We start from the raw sequence: 8,012 nt of genomic DNA on the forward strand, positions 1-8,012 counted from the left end.
AATGACAGAACCAGGACTAGAATTTTGTTTTCTGATTCTTGATTCAAAGGTGTGTGTTGTGTGTGTGTGTGTGTGTAGTTGTATTTAAGGCTGATCTGTGTCCTCACTAAAGGACAGAGATATGTTACATTGGTTGTAATTTTAGAATAATCCAATAGTCATAGCAAGGCACATTCAACTAAAAAAAAAAAAAAAAAAGAGAGAGCTGTTCAGGGCTAACTCAGTTTATTTTTGGCCCTTTTAAACATTAGATTCACTCTCAATATTTTCACAGTAAGGGTTTATTTATTTGAGAGAGAGAGAGAGCACAAGCATGGGGGAAGAATAGAGGGAGATACTGACACCCCAGCAAGTAGGGATCCCCATGTGGGACTCCTGAGCTGAAGGAAGATGCTTAAATGACTAAGCCCCAGGTGCCTCTCCCCAAGTGCCAGAATCTTGATTTCGGCTCAGGTTATGATCTGGGAATAGTGAGACCATGCTCCATGTCAGGTTCCATGCTCAGCATGGAGTCTGCTTAAGATTCTCTCTCTCCCTCTGCTTTTGCGCCCCTCTCTTTCTCTCTCAAAATAAATAAGTAAAATCTTTAAGAAATAAAATAATAATAATAATAATAAACCTTTGGGACTGTGCTACATTCACAGCTTACTTTCATTGGACGTTTATTTTTCTTTCTCCTCAGGTTTCAGGAGAACAATTGAATTTTATGTATAGATTGGATTTTATGTATAAATTATTTACCTCACAAAAAAAGAGCATATTCAAGCAGACCAAAGAAATAAATATTGTCTGATGAAACCTTACTACCAACTGCTCATTCAATGTCCACATGATGTCTTATGAAAATAAAAATGATTTTATAAGCTAGTTTATATATTGCTGTATTGCTTCTATCCTTTGCTGCCAAACTATGCAAAGGACAGAAATAAATGCACATTAGCAGAAGACAAAATGTAAATGAACCTAATTTGAAACTAGGAGAAACAAAATTGTAGAAAGCTAATTGCTTTGTTTATTTAGGGGGATTGGAATAGTACTTCTTGCTTGAAAGGCACACCATAACTTGAAACTTTTATATATATATGAGAGAGAGCACAAGCATGGGGGAAGAATAGAGGGAGATACTGACACCCCAGCAAGTAGGGATCCCCATGTGGGACATATATACATATGTATATATATATATTTTAAATCTGTACACTAGAATTTTAATACAAGGGGCAGGAATATTTGGGTGCTTTTAAGGGCATTCTGGCTTGCTAACTAAACATCAAGGATTCACAATGTGGGTATTTCCCTGGTGAATTCATCATAGTTCAGGGTTTGAATTGCAATTTTTCAGGCACTGTGTTGGTTATTTTGCATTTATTCAGAGTTGATAAGACCAAAGAAAATTGAAAAAACAGCTTTCTCTAGAAGAATTTTATTATACATATATAGTTTATGTATCAGCTTAAAATTCATGCTCTAGGATCCTAACCCCAAAACTTCAGAATATGACTATCTTGGAGATAAAAAGTCTTTAAAGAGGAGAACAAATTAGAATGAGGCTGTTAGAGTTGGTTCCTAATCCAACTGGACTGGTTTACTTATAAAAAGCAGATACTTCATGACATCTGGATGGCTCGGTTGGCTGAGCCCTGGACTCTTACTTTCAGTTCAGGTCATGATCTCACCTGTCCTGGGGTTGATCCCTGTCTTAGATTTGGTGCTGAGCACAGGGTCTGCTTGAGATTCTCTCTCTCCTTCTGCTCTACTCCCTTCATGTTCTCTCTCTCCCTAAAATAAATAAATTAATTAAAAAAAAAGAAGAAGAAAAAGAAAGGACTTCAGGGGGTGCGTGCATGGAGAAAGGCTGTGTGAGGACACCGTTAGAAGGCAGTCTTCTGTTTGCCAAGAAAAGAAGTCTCAGAAGAAAACAAACCTGTTGACACTTTGATCTTGGGCTTCTACTTCCAGAACTAAGAGAAAATCAATTTTTGTAGTTTAAACCATACAGTGTGTGGTATTTTGTCATGCAACCTTAGCGAAGTGTGCATGTATTAATTATTACAGAATGAGGTATATAAACATGAAATAGACCAAGTCTCATATCTTCTGACCAGCATTTTTCTTCATAAAATAAACTAACACAGCAAGTATTTTAATAAGCAGAAAAGAGACACTCATTTATATAGTTCAGTAATTAAGATTTTCACACCAGGAAAGCCCAGTTTGGGATTCACAAATCCAGGTCCAATAATTTATGCAAACCAGAATAATCTTTGGAGAAATAAAAATATTGAAGATCTTAGAACATATTTTCTTACTAAATGTACTCAAATTGAATTACTGTATGACATCTTAATATTGCTTTGGCTTTTTATTTTGTGTGTATGTTTTTGTGGCCTTGGGTTTGGAAGTACACAGAAACAAACTATGGTAGATCTCCTGATACTTTCAATAGGCAAAATAACAAGAGGAAATCTCGGTGATTTCCCCATGATTTAATTCTTTCTTATCTACCAGGATTTCACTTGGATCTAGTTTTCTCATGTAACACATACTCAAGGCTAACAGTAATTATTTAAGTCTTTTTAAATTTTCTTGCTCTTTAATTTGAAACTTGTAAAATTTATCTTAAATATTTCTACTATAATTAATTTCCTTTTTCCAAGCATGAATATCAAGGAAATATTAATAACAAAAGACCTTTTATTGAGACGTGTCTTTTATAATAGGGGACTCCTTTCACAGGTAATTCAGTGTGCATCTCATTGTTCCTAAGCGTATCACAGTATAACTCTTGGCTGTGAGATGTTCTCCATTTTAGAAGGCGATAAGGGGAAGATGGATTTTGAGGGCCATAGACAGCCAATGGGCAGACTGAATCAACCAATTCATGAATTCAATAGCCTGTATAAACATGTCTTATTATGCCTAATCTCCTCAGGACAGACATTCTTCCTCATTCGGCTTGTTGATTTGTTTGCCTGGGTTAAACTCTCCCATCAAAAGTATCCTTCTGCATGCACCTTGCTTTATATCCCAAAGTGGCTTTCTTCTATTCTTCAGTTCTGATAAGCCCTCCTTCCCCACGTCTTAGTGTTGTTATTTTCTACCTTTACCTATGTAAATGTGTTTAGTCAGGTTAAAGTCAAATATTACAGGGCTAAGAGGTTACTCTGCCTTGTTAACTTTAAGTATCATTATTGCTACTGAGACTCAATGTGTTGAGTAACATGACCTGTCATAAGACAAAGTGTGAAGACCACTGATACACTGTGAAGTGTATAAGATTTTACCTACTTGCAATCTAACAAGTTAGCCTACGGTTTTAAGGGTGTTGCAGAATATAGACTAAGAAGAGTTTACTCATGACAGCAATAGTGTTAGCCAGGAGGATATCAGCACTTTTATTTTTATTTTTTGCTTTTGTTCTTTAGCTTCTAGTTTCTACAGGGTTATACAAGAGGGCCAGGAGAGACCTGCATATGTCACGGGTTTGTTAAAGGAGAAGAATTCTAAGTGTAGGGGACCAGAATGTTTTGTAATGGTCATTAAACATACCTGCCTTTTGTTCTAAAAGCAATTGTTATATCTTTCAAGACTATTTGCAATACAAACATCTATGAAAAGATAATCCATATGAAAGAGTAGTTAGAGCCATGCCCCAAAGACTTGCAGATATGTTAGACATCTGTGGGTAAGTATATCACCAATAAAAGAGATGACCTCGCCCCCTCCCAAACTAGACATTTTGACAGAGTTACTGGGAAGTGGAGGGGAAAAACTCCTATGATATCAAGGTCCAAATAAGTTAAATACATATTTCTTTTTAAAAAAATTTTTTTAAATTTTTGTATAAACATATAATGTATTTTTATCCCCAGGGGTACAGGTCTGTGAATCGCTAGGTTTACACACTTCACAGCACTCACCAAAGCACATACCCTCCCCAATGTCCATAACCCCAGCCCCCTCTCCCAACCCCCCCCCCCACAGCAACCCTCAGTTTGTTTTGTGAGATTAAAAATTCCTCATGATTTGTCTCCCTCCCAATCCCATCTTGTTTCTTTATTTCTTTTCCCCCCCCCCCCCCCCCCCCCCCAATTTGAACCTCCAATTCCTCATATCAGGGAGATCATATGATAGTTGTCTTTCTCTGACTGAATTATTTTGTGTTCACAATAGCCAAATTATGGAAAGAACCTAGATGTCCATCAACAGATGAATGGATAAAGACTATGTGGTATATATACACAATGGAATACTATGCAGCCATCGAAAGAAATGAAATCTTGCCATTTGCAATGACGTGGATGGAACTAGAGGGTATTATGCTTAGTGAAATACATATTTTTTAAGATTTATGATATGTTGTTTCATCTCAAAGTACAGAAGGAAACTCTCTCTTCAGGAAAAGAAAAGGAACCAACAAAATTTACAAAATGTCCAAAGGCAATTATTTTTTTCCATAATGGTTGTTCTTAATTAAATATAAAAATATAATATCTTGTACCTAGTATAATTTGCATCTATTGTTTTATAGTTCAATGAAATAAGAAGCTAAATAAAATTCTACTAAATAGCTAGATGCAGTATGCATTACATAATAGAATCTACCATTTACATACTGTACAACTGGAAATAAAATATTGAAATGCAAGAACATACTTTCATTTACAATTATAAATGCAAACTAATCCATGCTACTTTATTCACTGTACCACAATTAAATACCTTACTTGAGGGATGCCTGGGTTGCTCTGTAGGTTAAGTGGCTGCCTTTGGCTCAGGTCATGATCCTTGGGTCCTGGGGATTGTCCCGGGGTCCTGGGGATCATCCCAGAGTCCTGGGATCAAGATCTTCCTCTCTCTCTGCCTGCTGCTCAGCCTGCTTATGCTCTCTCTCTGTCTCTCTAATAAATAAATAAAATCTTAAAAAAAAAACTTACTTGGAAAAAAAACTTTTTAAATTAATTTATAATTTTGAATAGTGGTTCAGCTGATGAAGCAAAACTACTTGCGTAAAACGAGGCTACTTCACACATGAGATGGGTAGCACGGGGTCTACCTTATGCACTATTCATTCAGGATTGTGTGACTGTCCATCAAGAGCTATGAAGGGTCTGGAATTTTTCCTTGCTTGTAAGAGGACATGTTCAATTGCAGCAGTTGCTCTGAGACAAAGGATTCTTTTTTTTTTTTTTTTTGCTATGTAGATATAACTTTATTAACAAAAAGACTAAATGATTACATGTAAAATAAGCAGAAAAATGTTTTCCTCACTTCACACATAAAACTCTGTAGTTCTTGGTAATAATCGTGATTAGATAATTCCTTTCTCCAATATTTAATCAAAAATTACATTTAAGAACATTCCTGCGTTTGCACGCTTTTCCACGGAATCCACCAGCAACTGGCCCCTGCGTGGGAGGCCCTCCTCACCCCTGCGCTACTGGGGGCGCCCCACCACCTGCCACCCTTGCACAGCTGCCTTCCCAGACTTGCAATTTCAGCCTAAGCATCACCGCATTTGTCTTCTACTGCCGCACAGCAGACTGCCACAAGACCTAGTACCTGGACAATTTTTATAATCTCGTACTTTCTGGGAGTCAGGAACTCAGGACTAATTGTGCAGGAGGCAGAGAGAAACCAACGTAGCACTGCTGCTCAGGAAGGGGTAAGGAAGCTAAAGTAATATTGGGGTGTCTGGGTGGCCCAGTTGGTTATGCGGCTGCCTTCGGCTCAGGTCATAATCCCAGGGTCCTGGGATCGAGTCCCACGATGGGCTCCCCGCTTAGCCGCGAGTCTGCTTCTCCCTCTGCCTGCTGCTCTCCCTGCTTGCATGCTCTCTCTCTCTCTCTCAAATAAATAAAGTCTTTTAAAAGCGGGTGGGGATAAGGAAGACGGATGTCCACGAGTGGGCTTGTAGCAATTCTGAAGTCGGGGGCCCAGGCAGTTCCTGGTGACGGTCCGCCCTTCAGGAGCTCAGCCCCGCTTTAGGAGTCATCCTTTCCTGCCCAAGAGGGAGCCCGGAGTGACGCCCGATGGTCTCGCCAGTGTGCTTCCCGCCTGCACAGAGGCTCAGGGTCCAAACGCCGCCTCCCACGCGCAGGCTCTGGCCCTTGCAGTCCAAGCCGACAGGGCTTCTGCCAACTCAACTGTCCCTCTTCTGAACCCAGCCTTCTTTCACAACGGTAACATCGCTCATGATGGCTCCCCTCTGAGCCCCCAACTCGGAGAAACGCTACTTTGTGGTATCAGCTTTGGGGTTTGGATTCTCTGCTGCTGCTGCTGCCCTTCCCACTCTCGAGTGATGACTCAGCCTTTCTCATATTAAGTGTGGCTTGTCTCTATGTGAAGGCACCTGCAAAGGCGGCGGCGGCGGCGGCCCCGCAGCTGCTCGGGCGGCGGCGGAGGATGGAGCCGGGGGGGCGGGGGGAGGAGAGGGGGCGACTCGGGGGTCCCCCCTTCCTCCTCCTCCCCTCCTGTCCTCCCCCCACCCCGCAGAGCCTCTGGCCCCCCTGGAGCCCGGTGAGGCCGGCGGGAGGGCAGGCGAAGGCTGCAGGGGAGGGAGGAGGGGGCCGGCCGGGGCGGGCGGCGGGGCGGGGGGGGGGGGCGGCGGCGGCGGCGGCGGCGGCGGCGGGAGGGGAGGGCGGAGGGAGGGCGGCGGCGGGGGGAGGAGGAGGCGGAGACTCTACATGGGAATCGGATATCGGCTACAAATTCAATTCATCACCAGAAAACACCGCTCGGGCGGGGGCCGGGTCACGCCGGCGAGGCGGCGGCGGGCGGAGGCTCCGGGCCCCGGGGCGCGCCCGGCGCGGGTCGGGGGTCTGCGGCCTCCTCTGGGGGTGGGGGGCCGCGCCTCGCCGCGGGGGTCGGGGTACCCTGCCGCCGCCTCCCCGCCCCCTCCCTCCTCCCTCCCGGGCCGCCGCCGCCGCCGATCGCTTCTCGCCGCCGCCGCCGCCGCCGCCGCCGCCGCCGCCGCCGCCGCGGGGCTTGTTGTTGACTTTGAGGAAAACTCCTGACGTCAGGGGCTGGCTCTCGGCGACTGGCGGGAGCGGCTTCCCCGCGTCCCCGGCCCTGCCCGCCGCCTCTGCTCCCCTCCCTGCCGCGCCCTCGTCCGCAGGCTTCCCCGCGCCCCCCAAACCCGCGGCGCCCCGCGCCCCCTCTCCTCTCGCGAGAACATCCCCCCAGCCCGCCGGAGCCGGCGGCGGGGGCAGGCGCTCCTGGGCGGGAAGTTCTGGCTCTCCCCGCGCCCTCGTGGCCCCCGAGGCCCGCCGCCCGCCGCCGTCGCCACCGCCCCCGAGACAAAGGATTCTGTTAATCATGGTGTCACACACAGACAGTGTGAGCTTCATATTAGCATTGGTTCCTTTTGCCCCCCATCCCTCCCCCCCCCCCCCCCCCCCCCCCCCCCCCCCCCCCCCCCCCCCCCCCCCCCCCCCCCCCCCCCAGCCCCCCACCCCCCGCCAAGCCCCTCACCCTGAGGAGGAAGGATTAACTCAGCAGGCATGGGTTGTTCAAACTCTGTACATTCCTAAGGAAAAAAAAAAAAAACTATTTTCAGGATCCTTGGTTTCCTGCTGGGAACTGAGCTCTTGGAATGTTCCATTTAAGTGTTTCTGTATGCTTGAGGCCTGGGGACATGCTATACCAGTCTGTCCAGATAATTTGTGCTTAGCAATGTGATTTAGGGTGAACATCTGCTTTTTATCCAAGGGCCTTCCATTTGAGTAACTGAGGGTGGTCACCCAGGTACTGTACCCCTCCATGACCAAAACTCAATTTAAACTCTGTACATCCAAACTCATAGGAATCTCCCTGATTGGTAGCACTTTTCCCGTATTGTCACACACTGCTCCTGGAAGAACTAGTGTGTTCTCTGTGACTCCACCAGGAGGGGGCAGCCTGATTTCCTCCAGACTTTGTGCTTAGAAGTTTGGGACTGTTTTCCTTCAGATTTTGCCCCAGGGCTGTTTCTTTTTGTTGATTCTACTCTGTATCTATTAGCTTTAATAAAC

The sequence above is a fragment of the Mustela nigripes genome, chromosome 16 (assembly GCF_022355385.1).
Source record: "Mustela nigripes isolate SB6536 chromosome 16, MUSNIG.SB6536, whole genome shotgun sequence".
NCBI classification, from domain to species: Eukaryota; Metazoa; Chordata; class Mammalia; order Carnivora; family Mustelidae; genus Mustela; species Mustela nigripes.